Source organism: Lactuca virosa, chromosome 4 (genome assembly GCF_052849685.1).
Source record: "Lactuca virosa cultivar CGN04683 chromosome 4, Lactuca_virosa_CGN04683_v6, whole genome shotgun sequence".
Classification (NCBI taxonomy): Eukaryota; Viridiplantae; Streptophyta; class Magnoliopsida; order Asterales; family Asteraceae; genus Lactuca; species Lactuca virosa.
This window is the reverse complement of record NC_136429.1, coordinates 93,108,887-93,130,491: the sequence shown is the minus strand read 5'-3', so window position 1 is coordinate 93,130,491 and position 21,605 is coordinate 93,108,887.

Sequence of the window (21,605 nt, the reverse complement as noted above, 5' to 3'; positions counted from 1 at the left end):
CATCGTGGTTGTTATCATGGAGGAGATGATTTCATACCGCTCTTGACGAGCACTCTGATGGTAGCGGTCCATCAAGTCCTGGTGCATCTCAAAAGGGTAGAAGTCCTCATAGGACTTTTGGAGCTCGGCTGTCATTGTGGCCAACATGATACATGTCACTTTGGTAGCATCTCTCTCATGTTCCTGGTATTTAGCGATCTCCTCAGAACTAGCAGATGACTCATCAAGTTCCTTAAGCTCCTTGTCGAGGACATATTCCTTGTCCTCATACCGAGTGACCATCCTGATGTTCCTGATCCAACCCATAAAGTTAGATCCATCAAAGATGACTCTCCAACAAAGGTTCATGAGAGAGAAAGAGCCGTTAGAGTTTGAGCCAGAAGTAGCATTGTTGGAAGACATCTGAAAAGAAGAACGACAAGTTTAGATTAGATATAAAGATAATCCTTAATAAGACACCCAAATGTAATATTAAGGCTAGGACCCAACACAATATTTTATAACATAGAAGAGGGATGCCGTAATCCAAGCTATAAAATATTTCAAGGTAGGTGAATGACGATTTACCAATTTCCACCATGAAAAACAAAATAAATTATCAGGTTTTAATTGGTTTTGAGACTCCTAGATTCTTTAAGATTCATTGAACTTTTCAATGGTAGGTTTTGTGACTGGGATGTCGAGGATCACCAAACAAGGTGTGAAGTAACCATGCAAATTACTTGGTACCCTTAATATTTACCCCTCAATCGATGCGCCGGTTAACCACATGCGCTCCATTGATACTATGATAAACATTAAGTTATCCTTTGCCTACCTTGTTAAGTCCAGGTTAGTGTGCCGGTTAACTACACACGCTCCACTAACGACTTAATCAAAGTGCAAAGTGTAATTTCATGGGTTAGCACCTTATTCACATTTTCCTAAAGTAACTAAGATTGGGAATTTTATAAAACATTTAGTCACTTTATATTCATCATACTTTTAATGAGAATTTAAAGTCCTTGTCTTACCCATTCGGCTAACGACCCTCCACCAGTCAAGGAAGCAGTGGGTGAGAGTGGACACCCATTAAGCTGTCGTTTTATAGGCAACAACCTTATACCCCCCTTATAGACCGACTTCGTGAATGAGGCCTACTAACGGTAAAAACGACTTGTTCTTATACATATATAATTATTATTAAACTTATAATATTATAAAGTATAAGGGTTGAATTTTAACTTTTAAAATTCTAGGGGTAAGAAATAAAGTTTTTAAAGTGACTTTACATGTTCCAAAACTTGAGGGCAAGTTTTGTAACTTTCAAAACTTTTCAACTTTCATAACTTATGAGTTAAGGTTTATTAAAATGAGATACTTTTCATTTTATGTAACCTATGTGTTTCTTTAATGGACTTTAAAAGAATGACTTTTGGTAATCCATAACTTGAGGACAAATTATGGATTCCATTAAAACACATAATGATCAAGAATTAAACTAACAAGCAAGTTACATATAATTCCTATGATCTTCTAAACTCATAAGTTCATGAATGTTTATATCAACAATTTCAAGAATCATAAATAAACCATATAAAACTTGAAATTTTGATAATAGCTATTGAAAATGGATTAGCATAACCATTACACCATCTAAAACAAGTTTTATAACACCAAAACAGTTTAGGGTAATGTTTCTAGTCCATTTCTAGCAGCAAAACTCTAAAAACTGCTCACTAGATGACAAACTCGTCGAGTTCATCAAGGAACTCGTCGAGTTCATGTAATAACTCATGCACTCGGCGAGTTTTTGGCCAGAACTTGTCGAGTTTTCTTGTCTGGGCAGTTTTTGGCTTTTGAAAAACAAGTTTGCATCAAGTATCAAGTAAACAAGCCTAGGCTCTGATACCACTGAAGGGTTTTGAGCATTCTAACACTCCTAAGGTGTACATGCAACCCTAGAAACCTTGGATCTATGTTTTACTAAGATACATGCAAAATTGATTTTCCAAGGTTCTTATCCCATCTAGCATAGCATGGGGTGTTGGGTTTTGGTATACTACAACATCCTATGGTGCACATACAACCCTAAATACCTTGGATCTATGTTTTCACTAATTATACATGCAAATGGTTTCCAAGGTATTAATATTACAACTAGCATGCATTTAACATAAAATTATAATATACTAGTTAGCATGACATACCTTTTGATGGAGCTTGAATTCTTGGTGTATTTGGCCTTAAAGAGTTTAGCCCCAATAGTGTGGAAGCCTCAAATGGAATCACAACACACCATGGACAAAGGATGAACTTGAGAGAGAATTCCATGCACACAAAAGACACCATGAACTCTAAAAAGATACAAGTGGCGATTTTAGGCAATGAAGTATCTATTTATATGTGGGATTTCTAGGGTCATGGATATAACCCAAATCCATACCCATGGGTTTTATGATCCATGGTTCATGTGGCCCAACTCTTTATGTATCCATACATAAACTGGGTCCAACATGGATCATAAGCCCAACACATATAAATATAACTAATTATCATAATTAGTCCCCATAGATTTAATTAGTCTCTTTCGACCACTAAATTAATTCTTGATCACTACTAATTAAAACATATGATTTCATATTAATATATTATTACTTATAATATATTAATAAACCATAAATAACCTTCTCTCAAAAGTCCATCCTAACAAATTGTCCTGATGATATGCAACCCAAATGGACCATGCTACTCTCGGGTCGAATACATACCAATAATAGTTATGGGCTTAGACACCTAATCCAACAGTCTCCCACTTGGATAAGTCTAAAACTATTATTCAAGTATGACTCCAAGATCCCGACTAGCAATCGTAGCTCTTAAAGCCGCTGTCAAACTCTGAACAAATCAAATGACATGTCTATTAGATAAGGGATCATATATTCCTCCATTCTAGATATCATATGGACTGAGACATGGATTATAATCATTCTCTCTGTCTATTTGTTGTTTCCCGATTTTCGATTTATGATGACTGACTAATTGAACAAATCAAATCAGTCTAGGCCCGGCCGAGCACTTACATTTGTCATCACCAAATCATCGAGGGGCCCACAGATATCGCTTTTATCCCGAAGGTAAAAGGAATGGATAAACTTTGACTCATATGGCTTGTTCTACTACTTGTTGAATCATACACAAAGGCACGTTTTATAACATCGAGTTACCAATGCGTTTTCGTGCAATCAATGTATAACCAAGTCATAGTAACAACTCATATCTCTAGGTTTGAAGAATATAAGATATTATCGTCTCATGATCACTCGTGATAAAATCCATGAAGTGATTCCAATGAGCGCGGGTTGAATCCAATACTCAGAACTTATGAGCACTCATGAGTGTTGTAGCCCTTTGTCCAACATCTTAGACCTCTACAAGCCAACCCATGACAGTCTTAATTCATATCTACTTCCAACATATGACCGACTGTGGATGGTTTGAATAACTTAGTCATCCAGAACAATGACCTAGTTTATTCTGGAAGTCAAAACATGCAAAATGAAACACAAGAATAATTGAATCGAATATGGTATCAAAACCTATGAACATAAATAAAACACATTTAATTTATCACCATATGATTACACATTATTCATTGTATACTGTTTCAGCTATCAACTTTATTCTTGAATTTAAAACAATAGTTGTCCCATGCTCCAAGCATGTACACTATGTTTTCTAAACACTAGTCATGCCATACACCAAGTATGCATACTATGTTTGTCTATGCTCTTTACTTTGTGAAATAGATCAATTGAACATAACTCCAATGATCCTCTTTTCATAGTCCCAAATCCTTACTGCAAATGCAAGAATTCCAAATTCATGCCATTTACTGAAATCTGTTAGATTCTAAACTTATATGCATTGATCCTCTTGTAATGATTATGCACAAAGTCAGATAGACTTGACAACAAACATTACAGAGCATTCCAAAGGAGATCAACTCCTTGGAAACATCCTTCTTGCATTAAGTTTCCTAATCTTACACAGATTGAATAATTTCTAACTTTGAAACATTTTCATATTCCATTTTGATTATCACTTCTGAACAAGAGTTTCCTCCTTACAGATTATGTCAATATGGTCCTTCCAGAATTATCATTATACTTCCAACTGTCCTTGAGCAACCAATCTTTGGTAAACCTTAGATTGTCCTCGACAATTGTTTAATCCTTTTAGTCATATCCAATTCTAGACCTTTTCCCTTCTTAATGCCCCAGGCATTTGGAAAATTTTAGAAAGGATGAATATAGCACATGCAATCGATCCTATATCCGAAGCATATGGGACACGATTCATGATGTATCACATAAAGACTAAACCAGTCTTTTGCTATAATATTTCCATTTCAATTTGCCAAGTTCTCATAATTCAGATTATGAAAAGGGATGTCGTAATCATAATCGAATTTTAGAACGCAAATAATGGACCCTATATTAGAATTTTCTTATGTTGAGCCATTCCAACATAACATTCATATATATACTTGACTAAATACGATTAAAACCTCAATCTAAGCTTTTAGATTTGAGATGAAGTATAATTTCCTCTCCCATAATTATAGCAAAACAACTTTTTCCCAATTGAAACCTTTTGTTTTCTATAATTAACATTGCTAACTTGCAACCTTTATCATAATTATCATGCTCCCACTAACATGATGATTATTAGCATAACACTTATGCTCCCACTAGCTTTGACATGTACTCAGAAATCAGTTGAACTTCTAGAAAAAACAATACTTTATTGACTTTCTTACCAAAGTTCAGATTTCTGATACTAGATTGCTTTGATAAAACTTTATCAATATCATACACCTTATCTTAGATAGCTCACAGGTGTGTCTAAACAATTTCAGAACTATGAAAAGGGATGTCGTAATCATAGTCTCAAGTGTTTAGACCTTTTCCACTTCTCACAAGTCCATGTTAGTGTGCCGGTTAACCACACAGCTCCACTAACGACTTTGAGAATGCAAATATCACAATTGCTATCTACTTCAAATCAACTTGGTGGAAGTGTTTCCTCACCATCATTTTCATGAATCGGAGAGAAACCTTATGACCCTTAGATTTAATGGTGTATGTGTTCTTATCCATGTGAATTGTCAAAACCATAGTCACAAGACAAGGATAATGACAAATCCAAACTCATATGGACTGAACTCAATCTTAATTTCTTGCCACCTGGCAGCTCAAGGGCCTGCCATTGCTTCCAAGTTATTGTGCAACCAATTGCGAACTCTAAGAACTCATATGCAAAGCCAACTTTAACTGGAATGGGCACAGAATATGTCAACACGATAGGTTATAAACCTCAAGTCGTGTGCTAGTGAAGAACTTCAGGTTTTATTCTTGATTAGTTCTTGAGACTTTCAAGACCTTTAAGACTCCCACTGTCCTCTTGACATATAAGACTTTCTTGTCAGATATTCAAGAGATAGTGTGGATTCTAATCAAGACAAACACTTCACACAATTGGCCTTAGTTGGTCTTTGTTTTATCCAAAACATCACAACTTACCAATTTCAAATGTACAAGAGTAGAAAACTTTTACTCTTACATTTGATAAGTGTTTTAAACCTTCTTTAAGACATGTCACTCAAGTTACAATCTTAGAGTATAACTCTAAGAATTGTTTTTGGAATGAAGTATGAATCATCTTCTTGATTTAACCACTTCAATAATTCATAACTCCTCTTCTTAACTATCAGAATGCACTTAGAGGATGAATTGTGATAAGGTCTCAAAATCATTAAGATGGTCTTAAAACATGATACTAAAGTACTCTCCCATCTTTTCAGATTTGAGAAACTTTTATCTTTCTGCCTAAATTGATTCTTCTTATTCGCTCTGCCATACATTGGAACCTTTTCCAATGTCTCAGAATTACACTTAAGCTTGTAAGTATAACCATATTTACTGAGCTATAGTAAATTATGACGAATAGTCTTATCGATCTTTTGTGGTGGACTCTGACTAGTGCACAAGAATGTGTACCCGATCCCTTAGTCCTTCACTTGACTCACACACCCATGTGAACAAGTAGTTAGTCTTAATTTTTCCAATGCTCGAAAGTTCTCATTCATCATGCTATACAACTTGCATGATTCCAAGTTTCTATCCAACTGAAACTTGGGTGATGAGAATCTTTCCTCATTTGGTAAATTTAGACACTACCACAAATGAAAGAATCAAATTCATATTTCCACTCTTGCTCTTAATGGAATCTTATAAGCAACACATATTTTCACAAATGCCATTGTAAGGATATTTTAAAATAAATAAAATCAAAAGATTTACCTTTTATTTTAAAACTTTGCGGAAAAACTTATCCTTACAATCCATATGAAAACTTGTTGTTATCTATTCCTAAGCAAAATATCATAACTCCTAAGAAGTTGCTCAAGAATCCGATCTTCAAACTATGCGATAGAAATCCATCTACGCGATCAGATTCAGCATATTCTTTCTTTAAGTTTCTTCACTTTTCTTTGATTCTTAAAACATCAACATGTGACCCAGTCACATCACGTATCAAGAATCTCAGAATAGAAACTTAGCAGAGTTAGATAGTGGACTTTACCTGAAGTAGAGTCAAACTTATTGACTTTAACATCCTTAGGTAAATTTGGCAGCTTCGCAACCAATGCCCCTTTTTTTGGCAATATAAACATATGGACCCTTTGGTAATGGGACTATCTCAGACTTAGGTTTTCTCTTTACCATTTGGTCAACCGAGTTGACTATGGCCGATCCATTTCCATTGGGAAGAGAATGCTTTTTTGGATTCCCAGTGTCATCATTGTCAATGTCCATAAAGTTTTTAGGAAGTTGATCTTAGCAAATAGATAAGATCATTAAGGGTCTTGTCATAGTCTGTTTCATAGGTGTTCCAAAAGAACTCACTATGTGACTTAGAAAGTAGTTGAGCCACCAACTTTCTCAAGACTTTGACACCCAACTCTCCCGGCTTGTCAATATGTGACTACATCTCCAAGATGTGATCACACATAGACCTTTGCTTGCCAATAGGGCTTGAGTGACCTTAAACTTTTCAGGAACTTGTGGGTTAGGGAGAATAATTGGAGGAGGTGAAAGAAGTATGATTTCCATGGGACATCATCTTCATTTAGGAAATCTTGTTTCAAGAGATTTGGGAAGATCATAAATGTCTAAACCAGACATCTTTTGGGAGATACTCAAGATAGTTGATTTAAAGTCCTTAATATAACACCCAATATGAAATATTAAGGCTAGGACCCAACACAATACTTTTATAACTTGGAAGAGGGATGCCGTAATCCAAGCTATAAAATATTTGAAGGTAGGCGAATGACGATTCACCAATTTCCACCATGAAAACGAAATATATATTATTAGGTTTTAATTGGTTTTTGAAACTCCTAGATCTTTGAGATTCATTGAACTGTTCAATGGCATGTTTCAATCTCGAGTGTGCCCTTCAGGTTTTGTGACTGGGATGCCGAGGATCACAAAACAAGGTGTGAAGTAACCATGCAAATTACTTGGTACCCTTACGTGTTTACCCCTCGATCGATGTGCCGGTTAACCACACACGCTCCATCGATACTATGATAAACATTAGGTTACCCTTTGCCTACCTTGTTAAATACGAGTTAGTGTGCCGGTTAACCACACACGCTCCACTAACCGACTTAAACAAAGTGCAAAGTGTAATTTCATGGATTAGCACCTTATTCACTTTTTCCTAAGTAACTAAGATTGGGTATTTATAAAAGGTTTAGTTACTTAGTATTTATCATTAATACTTTTAATGAAGGGAGAATTATAGTCCTTGTCCTACCCGTTCGGCTAACGACCCTCCACCGGTCAAGGAAGCGGTGGGTGAGAGTGGACACCCATTAAACTGCCATTTTATAGGCAGTAACCTTATACCCCCCTTATAGACCGGCTTCGTGAATGAGGCCTACTAACGGTAAGACTGACTTTGTTCTTATACATATATATATATATATATATATATATATATATATATATATATATATATATATATATATATATATATATATATATTAACTATTAATATTATAATAGTATAAGGGTGTATTTTAAACATTTAAAATACTTGGTGGTTTAATCTATTAATTAAACTATACTCTTAATTTAATTAAACTTAAACCATGTCTTTATGGAATTATTAACTCTTTTAATTAGACACTTTAATTAATTTAATGAAGTCCGTAAATTTTGAACTTTAACTTTTAAAATTCTTGGGTTTGGAATTAAAGTGTATATGGGGTTTGACTTTACAAATTCCAAAACTTGAGGACAAGTTTTGAAAAATTCAAAAAACTTATGGTTTCCATAACTTATGAATTTTAAAGTGGTTTAATGGAAAAAACCCTTCAAGTTCCATAACTTGTAGACAAGTTATGGAAGACTTTAAAAGCATTAAAAATGTGACTCTTCATTTTTTCATAACTTATGGAATTTTTATGGGTTTTAAAATTCATAAATGTGACTTTTCATGTAACTTGAGGACAAGTTACAAAAACACATATTATGAACAACTTCAAGATTAATTTGGATTGAAAACAACTATCTCATAATTTTTCCTATTAATCTAAACAAACTCATAAACATGAACATTCATAATCAACATTTTTCAAGCATCATATAAACATGTATAAAACTTGAAACTTTGATTATTATCCTTTATTTGGATGAGAATAAACATTACCATAGTATCAAAAAACAAATTTTATGAACAAAAACACTTTGCGGTAATGATTCTAATCCAAAACAGCCCAAAAAACTCGAAGATAAGCTGTCAGGGGGTCCAACTCGTCGAGTGCATGAACCAACTCGACGAGTTGGATGAATTTGTTCATGGACTCGTCGAGTCCATCATTGGACTCGTCGAGTCTGCTGTCCCGACAGCAAAAAATTCGATTTTTTTCAGTTTTTTTTTCAGCAACTTGCATCAAGTATAATTGAAAACAACCCATGGCTCTAACACCACTGTTGGGTTTTGGTATACTACAACATCCTATGGTGCACATACAACCCTAAATACCTTGGATCTATGTTTTCACTAATTATACATGCAAATGGTTTCCAAGGTATTAATCTTACAACTAGCATGCATTTAACATAAAATTATAAAATACTAGTTAGCATGACATACCTTTTGATGGAGCTTGAATTCTTGGTGTATTTGGCCTTAAAGAGCTTAGCCCCAATAGTGTGGAAGCCTCAAATGGAATCACAACACACCATGGACAAAGTATGAACTTGAGAGAGAATTCCATGCACACAAAAGACACCATGAACTCTAAAAAGATACAAGTGGCGATTTTGGGCAATGAAGTATCTATTTATATGTGGGATTTCTAGGGTCATGGATATAACCCAAATCCATACCCATGAGTTTTATGATCCATGGTTCATGTGGCCCAACTCTTTATGTATCCATACATAAACTTGGTCCAACATGGATCATAAGCCCAACACATATAAATATAACTAATTATCATAATTAGTCCCCATAGATTTAATTAGTCTCTTTCGACCACTAAATTAATTCTTGATCACTACTAATTAAAACATATGATTTCATATTAATATATTATTACTTATAATATATTAATAAACCATAAATAACCTTCTCTCAAAAGTCCATCCTAACAAATTGTCCTGATGATATGCAACCCAAATGGACCATGCTACTCTCGGGTCGAATACATACCAATAATAGTTATGGGCTTAGACACCTAATCCAACATGGGGAACTTTTAAACATAAATGTTAGAAGAAGAACATACCTTTTGTGGTTTGGATTCCTTGAGAAACTTATGAGCCTAGCACTTCAAGTGTGATGCCTCAAATGTCTCACACAACACTACAACACTTGGAATAACCTTGAGAGAAGTTCACTAACACCTCATAGATTTCCCTCTATCTTGTACAAGTAGTCGTCGATTTTGCTTGCATAGGTTTCTTTATATAGTTGTGGCGCAAGTAGGGTTACACCATGTAAATCCAAATTGTCATGGCTTTCCATATTACATGATCCATGGGTTTGTAACCTCCATGGATTATCCATGGAGCACCTTATGGGTTTTAACCCAATCCATACAAACCATGGATCATTAGCGCACTATACAAGAATAGATGATTTACACAATCAACCCCATATATTTAATTAGTCTCTTTTTGATCACTTAATTAATTCCAAATTAATTCTTTGATCAATATTAATTAAGTAATATTATTAATATATTAGAACTTATAATATACTAGTAAACCTTAAGTGTCCGTTCTCTCAATTTGGTCTATCCATGTATTGGAATGCCATGCCACCCAAATGGACCATGCTAATCGGGTCAAGTACATTCCAGAAATAGTTATGAACTTAGACACCTAATCCAACATGATGTTCTTCAAGGATCAATTGAGATATAGTTCCACAATCATTAAGATGATCACAAAACACGATACTAAAGTACTCCGCTTTCCTTTCAGATTTGAGAAACCTTTATCTTTCTACCTAACATATTCTTCTTATTCATTTTGCCACTCTTTGAAAACCTTTTTAAAAATGTTAGAATTATGCTTAATATTATAAGCACAACCACATTTACTGAATCATCAATAAATCATGACGAATAGAACTTTCATCCTTTGTGGAAGATTTGAATCATCCATATAATTGGACTAGATTCATTACTCCTTCACTTTGAGTCACATAAAACATGTGATCAATGAATTAGTAATAATATTCCAAAGATCAAAATTCTTATACATCACACAATTTGAATTGTATGACTCCAACTATCCAATTGGAACTTGGGTGATAAGAATTATGACATTTACCACAAGTCAAATAATAAGAATCAAATCCACAATTAATATTGCTGGTAATAGAAATGTAACCAACACTTTCATAGATGCTATTGCAAGGAAATATAAAGTAAAACAATTATATAAACCAAAATTTCACTTTTATTGATAATAAACGAATAATTAGAACTTGTGCTTACAATGCATCAATGAAAACAATGTTTCTAGACATTTCCTAAGCAATGTATTAAATTATCATAACTCCTAAGCAGTAGCTTCCGAAATATGATCAATGAAAAAACCGACCTAAATCCATATATCACGATCAAATTCATCTCAATCTTCTAAAGCTTCATTCTTCATCTTAGATCCTGTAATACCATACAAATGTGATCATCACATCATGTATCAAGAGTCTATGAATAGGAATTTATTAAAATAATGGAGTTAGATCATGGATGTACCTAAAGTAGAGTCAGATGACTTGACTTTACCATTTCTAAGATCTTCCAGGTAGTCTGGACAGCTTCACAACCAATGTCCCTTCAATTGGCAATACAAACATATGGACCTTTTAGGTTTAGCACATGGAACTATCTCACAACTAGCCTTTCTCTTTACCATACGATCAAATAGTTTAACCTTGGCCGATCCCTTTCCATTGGGAAGAGAAATATTTTATGGATTACCATTGTCACAATTGTCAATGTCCATGGAAATTTTGGAATTAGATCCTTCAAACACTTTTGCTTCACTTGTGCTCTTAAGAATTTATGCTTCAGCAACAATCAACATATGTGTCAGATTAATTATGGGAAGAGAAATAATCATGTCATCCGCAATGACATTAGATCCATGATAGTGTCAAAACCGCATTCTCTCCATATAAGCTCAGCAAGTTTAGCTGCTTTCTAGTCTTTTTTCTTTTGGGTGGTGGCAGGAGAGTCATTTGAGCTTGGAGAGGACATGTGATCAACCAGATTTTTGAAGTGAGGGGGAGTCTCTGGTTTCTCAGGAGTGATCTCCTTTTGTGGTGGAGTATGATGAGGTGGAGTATGATGAGATGGTTGCGGTGAGGGTTGCGGTGTAGAAATTCTTTCTGTAATGATGGGAGGAGTCTGATGAGATGGTGGTGGTGAGGGTTGCGGTGTAAGAATTTTTCCTGTAATGATGGGGGGACTTTGATGTTGTGAGATGGAGTGATTGGAGTGATGGACTTCTTCTTCACTTCCCCCTCTTGAGGAATGCAACCCAGGAGCTTCCTCAAGCCATTGTTTAAGGCCATCAACTTTGGCATAGACTTCTTGAAATTGAGCTTTGAGGGCATCTGCCATTTGTCGATTGTTGGGAATGGTGGAGTTGAAGAGCAGCCTGTAAATTTCCTTGGTGGGTTGAAGGATTTCATGACCATGGAAGTTGGTTGACAAGGAGCGTTGCAATCGGTTGATAGTAGCTTGAAGGACTGAGATAGTGGACTCATATGCAGTGTGAGTCTCAGCTATCAGCTTTTGATATTAGGAGGCTTGATCCGCAATGGCTGCTTGTAGATCTTTCTTGATTGCGGTCACCTCAGAGATGAGGCGTTCCACAGTGGCCACGAATGCCTTGTGATCTGCTTGACGATTGTTGTCTAGGGACCGGATTCCCATTTCAACTTTGAGAGAAATTCGTTCAGCAGCCAATCTCTCATGAGTTTCCAATCTCTCGATCCTATCGATCAATGAATGCGGTTCGGGCATATCTTCTGGTTGCGGTTGAGTTGGCTTGACCGCAACAAGAATTTGATCTACCTTTGCTTGAAGACTTAGAAATTCTTTCCTTGATACCGCATTCTTCTTCTTTTTCTTCTTCTCTTTGGGCTTAGAAGTTGAATGATGAGAGCCACTGGATTCTTCTTCTTCATCAAACAACATAAGATCATCATCAGAGGGAGAGGGTTTGTTTACCTCTTGTAGATCAACATCATCAAAACCGAAGGTGGGAGCAGAACTGACTTCGATTGCGGTTCCTTGGTCTTGTGATTCTTGAATAGTGGGAGTTGGAATTGGATTTGGAGTTGGAGTTGGAGTTGGAGTGACATTGGAGGGGCCTGCACCTTCAGCAGTGGATTGAGCTTTAAGGATCGTCTCAGCCATCTCTATCATCCAGTCTTGAACTTTCAGTATGGTCGCTACGGTATTGACATTGTTAATTGCATCTGCCCAATACTTAGCCACAACTTGGATTTCTTGTTCCTTTTGCTGCTGTTGCTTGATTTGTTGATCTTTTCGTGCTTGGAATGCCCTACGGAAAGCGGCATACTTCTGAATGTCGGCTTCAGATACCGGAGTGTAGTTCAACCATGAGTCATTAGATTGGTCACTGTCAAATCCTTGGTATCACACCGAAGTGTCCTTCGGGTTCACGGATCCTTGCACAGTTGTGCTCACCGTGCCTAAACCACCTGTTACTGATGTAAGCAGAGTAGGATTTCCTGAGCTTCCTCGGTCTCCTTGACCCGTAGTCAAGTTTGTCCTCGGCTTAGTTCCGGCAAGGGCGGAAGAAGTGCCCTGCGGTTGGGAAGGTGTTTGAAGTGTATGGGTGACATTCAAGAGGATGGAGTTCAACTCCTCAGGAGAAAAGAAATGCAGTCGGGAAGCCCTGGAGACCTTAGGGCGAGAACCAGTGTTATCCTCTTGGGATTGAACTGGGGGAAGTCTCCACGATGAGATGAAATAGACTCACTTTCTGAGCCGGAGTGGTATTCGATTGTGGAGTTGAATGGGTCTGCGGCCACCCCAAGGACTACCAGAGCCTTTTGAGAGGCTAGGGTATCAGTCTGGTCACGCATTTGGATAGTAGGACTGATTTTTCTTTTCTTAAGGATGGCAATTGGTTGCGCATCCTCATCAGAGTCACTGTCATTTGTGGGCGCGGTTGGTTTGGTTTTGCTTTTCTTTGAGGGTGCGGTTGGTTTGGGAGCATCTTTCTTTGGGGTTCTTTGTTTCTTTGAGACGTTGCGGGGGCCTTGATGAGTTGAGGCCAATTTATTTCTTCTTTGAGAAAGATTTGAGAGAGTAGTGGAAGATGGGACTGCGGTACTTCCAGGGGTAATGATTGCGGATGGGTTTTGAAAAGGCGGGGTAGGAGGGTATGGGGCAATACCTTCTGTAGCCTCAATATGATCTGAGACATCAGCAGTCTCAAGACCAAGAGTGGTGAGAATGTGGGTTAGAAGTCTTCTAATTGATCCAAAGACAGATTGATCAGATGAGGGATTGTACCTTTTGAGATCCTTGGTGACAAAGTAGTTGATGTCGTTGCCCATGCTGATCCCTGCGTCCGCATGGAGGTCTGAAATGCAGAGGGACCAGAATCTTGCAAACGTAAGCTCGGTAGGGTTCTCCCTTGGGCTCTCCTCGGGAATGTATTGTAGAAAATCATCCCATAGAATCTGACCGTAGTTTACGTCATGGCCTGTGAAGATACTCCATACTAACTCCAGGAGTTTGAGTCCCATATTATCCGTGCCTCCGGTTCTGCCGGATAGACCACGGATGACAAAATGGCAAACGAATTGCCAGACCGCAGGCAGTTGGTTTTTCTTGAACTCTCCAATGCCTTTGATTTTCTTCTGATACCCTATTTGGTAAAGTGCAGAAGTGATGTCCGCCATTGATGGAGTAAAAATATTGATTGAAGGATGAACAAGAAGGTTAATGGCAGAAAGAAACTTTTCTTTAGACAGAATTGCTAAAGAATCGTTAACTAGGTTTAGATGCACTTCTTGTGGGTTCTCGAGTGGTCGATAGGCTGAAAAGGCACATTTGAATAGGGTGGAAAGGGGAACAACGTCTGTAAAAGAATCGAAAGGGCCAAACAGGGGGTGATTGTTCAAGAACTTGATCATCAGCTTGATCGGGGCATTGTAAGATGAATGGTCTTCGAACACGACTCTGAAATTGCTTGAAGCTATCGTGGGAGCGGGATGTCTTGAAGCAGAGTCTGAACCAGTAGGGTTCACTGATCCAGAAGCTTTTGATTGTTTCTTGGATACACCGGATTTCACCATTGTAACAGTTTGAGAAAAAATGAAGAAACAGAGTGTGATAATGGAGAAAAGGGTTCAAAGTTCAGAGAGCGTAAACTGTTCTTGGGGAAGAAGAAAGGTTTTTATAGGGGCTTATGGGAGCGGGAAACGTTTATCTTTTATTTACCCTAGGTGAAAAGGAATAAGGTAAAAAAAATTGGGGGTTCTTTCAATTTTGGGAGGTGAAATCTCAGCCACAAAATATGAAACGATTTTAAATTTTTTGAGATTTTACCAAAAAGGGGTTTTCATTTATTGAAATGTCAAACGTACAACATCACGTCAGGTGATCGTGTGGATGGGGTTGATTTAATCCGTTGTGCAAAGAGAAGTTGTAACGGATTGGACGTGTTGGGTAAGAGGAAAAGACAGATTAAGGATTTGTTTATGGGAAAACGTTCTTTTTGTCATCATACCTAAAATAGGTCTGACACAAGGTTTATTCAAAAGGTGAGGGGACAGTTTCTCCAAGGAATGTTTGTTTTTTTTTTATTTAATGTATTCTTATTTAATGAAGGATCATTAAATAGCACACCATGATTCAAAGATTAATAGAACAGTTGAGAAAATATCAAGGTGGTTGCGGGTGGAGGTTTCATTGCGGATGACTCTTTGTTATTGTGGATGACCGGATGTCATTGCGGATGACCAGATGTCATTGCGGATGACAGGATGTCATTGCGGATGACCAGATGAATGTCTGTATTAGAATAACTGAGGAGAACACTTATACAAGAAATTAGTAATAACAAACAATAAGAACCAGTGAAAGATAAATATGATATATGGTTGCGGTACATAAACTACGGTATACAGGATATACCAAAACCATCTATCATAAGTAACTTCAGTTAGGACCGCAACAGAAACCAAGGATGGTCTGCGGTACCTATCAATTCAAGAAGAATTGCGGGTCCGGATTCATCATTCCTAACATTTGTAGGAAAGTGTTGAGCTTTGTAGAGTCAAGTGCCTTTGTGAACACATCAGCAATCTCTTCATGAGTATGGACAAAGATGAGTTGAATGTTACCTTTCAGGATGTGGCCTTTGATGAAGTGATATCGTAGTTCAATATGCTTGGTCTTAGAGTGCTGAATAGGATTGTGAGAAATCGCTATGGCACTTTCAGAGTCACAGTAAATCGGTATCCGCATCATTCTGTATCCGTAGTCCATAAGTTGTGTTTTCATCCATAGTACTTGTGAACAACAGCTGGCTGCGGCCACATATTCAGCTTTTGCGGTAGACAGAGATACACAATTTTGTTTCCTTGATGACCAGCTGACGAGTCTTCCACCCAGAAATTGACATCCACCAGAGGTGCTTTTTTGATCTAGTCTGCATCCGGTGTGATCCGTATCTGTGAATGCATGAAGAATGAAGTCATTGCCTGCGGGGTACCATAATCCAAGAGACTTGCTTCCTTTTAGGTACCGTAGTATTTGTTTGGCTGCGGTCATATGTGACACTTTTGGGTCAGCATGGTACCTTGCGTATACACCTGTAGCAAAGACAATGTCTGGCCTGCTTGCGGTGAGGTACATCAAAGAGCCTATGATACCTCTATAAGTCTTGTGATCCATAGATTCGCCTGAGGGATCAGCAGAGATCTTATATCCGAAGGCCATGGGGACCTTAGCCGAAGAACAGTTGTCCATAGAATATTTCTTTAATAGTTCAGTGGTGTATTTCTTCTGATGAATGAATATCCCTTGCGTAACTTGTTTCACTTGAAGTCCTAGAAAGAAGTTAATCTCTCTATTCATGCTCATTTGGAACTTGTTGGTCATGAGCTTAGCAAATTCATCCACCATTCCTTGATCAGTTGATTCGAAGATGATATCATCCACATATATTTGTACAAGCATGAGGTGATCACCATTTGATTTTCTAAATACAGTGGGATCGATCACTCCTCTTTTGTATCCGGATGAGACAAGAAATTCAGAGAGAGTCTCATACCACGCTCTTGGGGCTTGCTTCAGACCATAGACTGCTATTTCAAGTTTGTAGCAGTAGTCTGGGAATTCAATACTTTCAAAACCTAGAGGTTGCTGAAGATAAACCTCCTTTTTTAATTCCCCATTGAGAAATGCACTCTTTACGTCCATTTGGTGTACCTTGATGTTTTTGTGGGCTGCGTATGCTAAGAAGATTCGGATTGCTTCCATTCGTGCCACCGGAGCATACGTTTCATCATAGTCAATACCTTCAAGTTGACTATAGCCCTTTGCAACTAACCTTGCTTTGTTTCTGACTACCGCACCATATTCATCCAACTTGTTTTTGAATACCCATCTAGTACCAAAAATGGTGTGACCATGTGGTTTCGGGATAAGCTGCCACACTTCGTTTCTTTTGAATTCGTCTAGCTCTTCTTGCATTGCGGATATCCAATCAGGTTCTAGTAATGCTTCTTTGATCGTTCAGGGCTCGACTGAGGACATAAATGTTGTGTAGTGACAATGATAAGATAAGTCCTTGGAAGATCGAGTCTGGATACCTGCGGATAGGTTTCCAATGATTTGACCTGGTGGGTGGTCCTTCGTCCATACATGTAGACGGGGTTGCAGATGATCAGCAGCTGCGGTAGAGGGAATGTCTTCAATGTCAGAAGATTCTACGGTTGGAGATGGAAGTTCTCCCTGGATTTGAGAACATCCTACGGAATCATCTTGGTTTGTTGGAACGAGAATGGAATTTTCTTGAGCAGTCGGAAGAGGTTCCCCCTGCATTGCTGATGGGAGTTCCTCTGGAACCTGAGAAGGTTCCCCCTGGACTGCGGATGGAAGAGTGATAATCCTAGAGTTTGTTCTTGTGTCAATGTTCTCTATGTTTTCATCATCCGAGTCCAAAGAGACGTTTGAAGGTAACGATTCTCTGCGGATGGGAACTTGAGCTATATCAAGTACTGGAACCTCGATGGTTGTTGCTTGATCCGGAGTAGAGCTTTCCCCCTCAACCGGCGAGGTGGAACTATTGAGAGATGCTACTTCGGATAGAGATGGACCAAATACATCAGCGTGCTGCTGTTGAGCTTCTTGAGACACAAGAACTTCGGATAATTTTGCTGTTTCTATAGGGTCGAAGAGATCATCATAGTTAACTTCAGCTAAGTTTAATGGACCCGAAGAGGCAGAAATATCACTTTCCAGGATTGCGGTGGTTTCAGTGGATGGAGGGGTGTTTCGGATGTGATAGTCATCAAATTTCACATCGAAGCTTTCAATGATCAACCTTGAGCGTCTAATGAGAACTCGATAAGCAAACTTGTTAGTGGAGTAACCAAGGAAGATGCCTTCATCATACTTCGGTGCAAACTTGTTAAGATGATCTCTGTTGTTGATCACAAAGCATCTACAACCAAAGATATGAAAGAAGCGAACATTTGGCTTGCGGTTGTTAAGGCCCTCATACGGTGTTTTATTAAGGCGTTTGCACACAATGCTTCGGTTTTGTACAAAGCATGCGTTGCTACTGCTTCAGCCCAGAAGTAGAGAGGAATGTGTGCGAAGTTGAGCATGGATCTGGCTGCTTCTACTAGAGTGCGGTTCCTTCTCTCTACTACCCCATTTTGTTGCGGTGTGTAAGGAGCTGAGAAGTTGTGAGTGATGCCTTTGGACACCAAGAAACTGTTGAGAAGATGATTAGTAAACTCGGTTCCATTATCACTGCGGATACGTCTTACGGGCAGCTTGATCTGAAGTTTTATCTCCTTGATGAAATTGATGAGAGTCTGCAGTGTTTCTGACTTGAGTCTGAGGAAGAAAACCCATGTGAAGCGTGTAAAGTCATCTACAATAACCAGTATGTATTTCTTGTGATGGAGACTGGCTACGGTGGATGGACCGCAGAGATCAATGTGCAAGAGCTCTAGTGGTTCAGAAATTGAAGAGTCAATCACCATGGGGTGACTTGCTTTGGATTGCTTTCTACATTCACAAGCCGGACAGAGAGTATCATTGCTGAACTTGAGAATAGGGAGACCTCTGACTAGTTCTCCAGTGACCAAATTGTTGATGTATCTGAAGTTGAGATGAGCTAGCTTGCGGTGCCATAGCCAGCTGACTTCGGATACTGCTTTGGATAGGAAACATAACTGTGGTTTGCCTATGATCAGAGAGACATCCAGAGGATACATAGTACCTTCGGATCGAGATTTGATCAAACATGTGTTCCTATCACTTGTCATTACATAGCAAAATTGATCATCAAATTCAACTCGATGGCCTGCCTTACATAGTTGGCCAACACTGATGAGATTGTGTTTAAGGCGTTCTACGTAAGCAACCTTCTGAATAGAGAAGTTCCCCGTAGTGAGAACACCATAACCTCGGATAATCCCATACACATTGTTGCCGAACGTAACATTTCCACCGTTGCAAATTGGCCTGAAATCCCGAAGGTATTCTAACCTTCCGGTCATGTGCAAGGAGCAGGCACTGTCGATTAACCATTCTTCTTCTTGTTCCTCCTTGCACAAAGCTTGAGAATTACACGGTTAGTTTAGGCATCCAAACTAGTTTGGTGCCTGGGACAATATATGAGTTTCTAAATGATGCATGGACCGAGGTGCAGTTTTGGAGTGTTGTCGACAAGATTTGACATAGGATGAGTCCTTTTGACAACTACATTGACATTGACAGGTTGAGATTTTGTCTTTTGTTCTGACACCTGATTTGGTCCGCGGTCTAAAGGATGATTTGGGCTTGTGACCGGTCCGAGGTTGGTAAAATCTGACATGAGTGTTGTTGGGTTTTGAAAAAGTTTGTTTTTGAAAAGATTTAGCACGTGTAGATCTTTGAGTCCTTTTTGGTGGATTTGGTAGAATACCCTTCCACTTGTTGAATCTTTGACGTGACTTTAAAAGTGTTGGAGTGGGTAAGATACCCTTCCATTTTGGATCATTTGAGGAATAGATCTGAAAACCATTGTTTTGAAAAGACTTTACACTCCTTTGGGTTGTGTCAGATGAAATAGGAATGACTTTTGAAGCTGGACATTCCTTTTTGTATGTTTTCTTGACGGGAGAGTTTTTCGAAAAGTAGTGTGAGAAAACAAATTTTTCTGGACTCTTGGACTTTGGAAATCTGAAATGCTTCTTATTTTTCGAAAAAATTTGTCTATTTGTGCCTCGGGATCTAATTTCCTCTTTGAAAGCCTTTTTAGCTAAGGATTTTGGTGAACCGCAGTCTTTGTTGTTCAACTGCGGTTTCCTGGAATTCTTAGAAGGATTTTGAAAACGTGGGCTTGAGTCATCCGAACTTGAAGATTCAGGGGTCTGAGAGCATTGACCCACTTCAAAGTTCTCTATGGGTAATTCATGATGAATTGGCCGAAGAGTCACAGTTCCTTTTACTGAGGACTGCGGTAGTGATGATTTGACTACTGCAGAGTAAGTTTGAGTTAGGACTTCAGTGGGACTTTTGTGGGACTTTTGACTACAGTGTGAGACATTGCGGTCTGAGGGCAAAGATGGAAAGTCTTTCGAGACTTCGGGGCCCTCTATGACAATTTCTTCATCAACTACAGATGAGGTTTGAGAATTTGGGTAAATGGTGCCACAGATAGGAATTTGATCACTTGTGTGACCCGAAACCTCAGGCACAATTTCCTCAATGACGCAATTATTGCTTAGATTATGGAGTCTACCGAAGTGAGTTTTGATGTCTTCGGGAAAGGTCTTGTCATTGACTGGGAAATGAAATTCTCGGTCTGGAGGAACATACAGTCTGTCTTTGTTGAACCGGGGTGAGGAATCCATTGCGGTAGGATATCCATTTGACCAACCCCAATTGTATGTATTGTCCATGGTTCCATTATTTACCAAATTTTCAACAGCTTCACTTTCATTGAACAATTTTTCGATTAAAAGATTTAAGCGTACAATTTCACTCTGAGCTAAATCTCTCTGGTTCAAAGCTATCTCTAATTGTGTTTCACTCAACATTCTAACATAGCCATTTTGAGTCTTTTGTTATCCAGTCGTCCTCTCACATGGAACATCTCTTGGGACGCGATGTTCTTCTCATCTAAGGCTTTGTTATAGTCTGTAAGGATGGCAGCACAAGTGTCATTAAGATCATCTATGTAGGGTTGACAGTCATGCATGCTATAGTTTAGAGTTTGGATCATGAGTTTTACCTGTTCGACGATGCTTAGAGCTCCATCCTTTGCCATGTAGCAGTAGTTCTTTTCCATCTTTACAGATCCATCATCATCCGCAGTTGCCAGCGTGCAGATTTTTCCTTTTCCTTTGATACTGCTGATGGCTTCATCTTCATCTCCGGATGACCAAACTTGATGGTCTCTTTTGACATGGGCTACGTATGCCCTTGCCTTTTCCTTATCTTCCAACTCTTGAGCCATTCTAAGGTAGAATGCTCTGTCTTTTACTACGTTGGCCTTACAATATCTTGCAAAATGATTCTCTTTGTTGCATTTGTGACAAGTCACAACATCAGTCTTGTCATCTGAGGGAGTACCGGAGACAGTGGTTTGAGTAGACTGCGGTACCTCTTTTGGTTGAGTATTTTGAGATTGCGGTGGTGGATGAGAACTTTTGAGATAACGAGAATGATTATTCTGTGGGTTGAAGTTACAGTTGAATGGAGGTTTGTTGAACTGCTGATTTTTGCGAAAGGAAGAAGGTGGTAGTCGATTGAA